General features: G+C 38.5%; 1 long non-coding RNA gene across 1 annotated transcript; it reads right to left on the reverse strand.

Moving 5' to 3' along the window:
- Positions 1-251: 251 nt before the first annotated feature.
- Positions 252-1180, reverse strand: LOC124174066. Its single transcript, XR_006868852.1, has 2 exons — positions 912-1180; positions 252-431 (listed from the first exon to the last, which is right to left on the reverse strand). It is a non-coding gene; the product is annotated as an uncharacterized LOC124174066 (long non-coding RNA).
- Positions 1181-3844: the final 2664 nt, after the last annotated feature.

Raw genomic sequence — 3844 nt, forward strand, 5'->3', positions numbered from 1 at the left:
GTATTGTCCCTTGGTACACATGAAATGCAAAAGCAATGCTGAAAAGTCGATTTAGGGAAAGTATGGACAAGGCTACGCCTATGATAAGGGCTAATTTCTGAAAGCCAGTATCGTAAAAGAAAGACAGTACTTGCAACTTGGCATTAGGCGGTTAACATAAGTTCCCTATTAAAAGTATTGACTGACCGTAAAAGCATCAAAGCAGCATTCTAATTATGTATCCTTTTTCATGGTCCCTTTTCACCTCCTCGGGCTCTTCATGTCCAGGACCTCGATAAATGTTCTTTGATCCTCATTAGGGGTCGATCTGGAGAGGCTGCGATTTCATAATCCTGGCATTCTAGTATATGAGGCGTCACTATGTTTCCTTTATTCTCAAAGGGCCACGCATCATATTCCAAATTTATGTAGTTTTCTGCATCCTCTTCCAACTGTAAGGAATTTGTGAAAAATGTACAAAAGCACAAATCGATACCTAAAAGATAATGATCGGAGAGAGTTAAATTGATGGCTATGTCTTGAACATCTTATTAATTACTATGATTATTCGACATATTCCCAATGGTTATTCATTTTCAATAAAAACCCTTCATGTACATTTGTTAATTGAGATTGAGACTAATGCTTTAATGTCATAAAGAACTGCTATCAAAGTGGGTTCTACTGCGAGAACCCTGATATTTCCACTTAATCCGTCTAAGTAGATTGTATTTTTACTATGCCAGCGAAAGCAAAGATCGTGCTAAATTGTAATTACACTGATAATATAATTATGAATAACCTTATATAATTATTTGAATGTAATTAGAGGTTCATTAGCCATATATAGTACGTACTACACAATCGTACAATCGAACACAAGGGTACATTCAAAGTTCGGTGATTTACAAAAAAATATTCCATTTACTTACATTTACATGATCAGCACCGCAGAGATGGGTTGATGCTGACAGAAGCATCTCCTTATATGTCTTCGTCCCACTAAGAGCCACTGTTTCAGGGAAATCTGTACACAGAAACCTATTCCGACGTAGATTTTATTGTGCAGGAAACAATATTCTTCGTATCCCTTTTCGCCAGACTTCACTGCGAAATACGGATTATTTTCCTCTTCCGCAGCGTACTTCAACGTAAATTTGCTAGCAAAACAAGTTTTTATAGCACAGCTAAACTCTCTAAGTCACTAAGGGTGCTTTCCAATCACCTTGCGCAGATTAGCTCACATCGCAACAGATTGAAACACATTAGCGCACAAAGAAACAGACGATTGGAACGCATCTGTGCTGATGTGTTTACAAATGGTGGACCGATCGGCGGCAAAAGTTGAATGTTCAAATGACCTGTAGCTTTTGAACTGACCTTCGCCACATGATCAATCAAGAAGGATGATAAATGTTCGTCTATATCATTTTGTATTTATATAAGCACTAGTAAGTATCAATTGAAATAAAATACTATGGAACTATCGCTACTTAATAATTACCTCTCCCGAACCGCTACTGTGCCGGCAGTTATACCAGTTATACTTCATTTCGCATTTCTGGATTGAGATACACATACAATAATAATTAATAATCCATATCACGCAGGTAAAGCCGTAAAAAATGTTAACACTGCATTATAAATCTGCCGATTCTATAGTTATTTTGCGGTACTGAATTACAATAGGGAAATTGCATACTTTTTAAAAACAGTATGCTGATATACTACAGTAAACACTTAGTACCGCAATATACTTTTTTCCGCTTAAAATTCAGTTTATACACTAGAAAATGACTCCCAAAAGTCTCCCGAGTTTCGCGGGCTAAAAAATACCGCCCCCACTAATCTTTGGCCGTGACGTCATAGTTCAGTTGGAGTCCAAGATCCAAGCCCAGTAACTGGAGGTTTGGAAGAGCCACGTTGCGTTTAAAGGAGAACATGGGTGAAATAAGGAAAAATTACAAGTGGTGCATTGTTCCTCTGTGCAATAACACCCCAGAAAAAATTTTCGTCTGCATTCCCACGGAGGAAATTAGAAGAAAAGCCTCGATGCATGCCGTCTGTCGGGATGAGCGTTACGGAAAATTAAGAGTATAATAAACGAAATGATAAACCCGTGTGCTATGTGAGCGAAGATAACTTTAATATAAATAATATTTCCATATTTCTTTGACTGAATAACTTGAAACTGAGATTTTTCGATCATTCGGCCGTCGTACAATAAAAACTCAACTTCACAACAAAAATCGAGATAGGTGCTTCTCGATGGTTACGATGGACTCAAATTTTTTACGGTACTTGTTCAATTTCAGTTACGGAAGGACATAGAAAATTCCATGATGTTTAAAATCAAGGGAGGAAATATGAAAATATAGAGCAACGTTGCTCTATATTTTAATATTTTGTACGTACGTTGATCCTCATGCATTCGAGTGCCAGCCAGGAAGACAGCGTTTTCTTCTACTGTCGGCGTCAAAATGATGTGCCGCTGTACTTTGCAAATTTATACCCTGGCTTCACTGCATGCTATAATAATGTACTATACGTCATTTTAAAGGAGATTTTATCCTAAATTCAGCTTTTTTTATTACAAAAAAATTGAAAACTGTAGACACGGCCAGTGCAATAAATGACTCCGCGCACCGAAAAATTAGCCGTTTTGTCAACTTCATGAACTTTGCAACTCAACCTAAGGAAAACTACTACGTCTACAGCATTCATCTTCCACATTAATTTACACTCATTAGTGCGGATTAATAAAATGGCTTTTGGGTATATTTAGAACTTATATTTTGTTATAAATTAATGATATTATTTAAACTCTTGTCCCATAGTTTACCCCGAAAGATAAAGGAAGTTGTAGATGGAAAAAGAATGGAATCCAGAGGTGGTCACAAAAAATTAATCGCAGCATTCTTTGATTTTATTTTACGCCGGCTTGCTTTTCAGAAAAAGTTGAGTCACGAGAGGAATGTTCCGCGGCCCTTGATTTGGAAACTGTGGAGATAGAGGAAGACGTGTGGATAGGCAATTTCCATTTAGTTGGTTGTCAGGATAAACCAAGGATCCATTTAAAGGTTGTCAGGCCATCGTAAAGAGATAGGACTGATGCACCACAGGGGAAATGGGGTGTTTGAGGGAAAGTCAAACCCAAAGTTGCCCAAAGAATGCGCAGTTCTATGTTGCTCTTTCCCCAGTTAAAACCAAATAAAAATTGGATTGGGATGATATTTTCACCACGGGTTCCAGTGATAGTGTGAGTGCAGGTGATCATGGTCATCGTCGAAGATCATCCCTCTAGGATTTCCAATTCGGAATTTTTAAGTGACAACCGATCGCAATGACGATGAGCTCGCCTTCAGAGTTTCAGATATATCGTGAGAAATGCTCCCAAAACATAGGCGGATCCAGGGGGGGGGGCACGGGGGCACGTGCCCCCCCCCCCCCCAGACCCTCAAAAATATGCAAGATTTTTAATACGGTCCCATTATCATTGCATTCGTTTTGTATTGCGAGGTATCCTTGTGCCCCACCCAAAACAAAATCCTGGATACGGCCTTGCTTGTGCCCCTCCCAGAAAAAAATCCTGGATCCGCCCCTGTCCCAAAATGTATTAGATTCTGTTTGGAAAACATTCACATTTTAATGCTAAATTAGGAAGGATTTACATTTTACAAAAGTAACTTATTAACACCTAAAGACGTTGTGTTTATTATATTGATCGAAGAGCGATTGACCGATTCTTTCTGCAGAATAGGAAGTGGCTTCGGGATTTTGAGTCACAAGATGGTAGATTGTGTTGGAAGTTCGTCTATATTATCGCTACTAAATTGAAACATTAATAGTCTGGCTCCTTCAGAGC

Source organism: Ischnura elegans, chromosome 2, assembly GCF_921293095.1.
Source record: "Ischnura elegans chromosome 2, ioIscEleg1.1, whole genome shotgun sequence".
NCBI classification, from domain to species: Eukaryota; Metazoa; Arthropoda; class Insecta; order Odonata; family Coenagrionidae; genus Ischnura; species Ischnura elegans.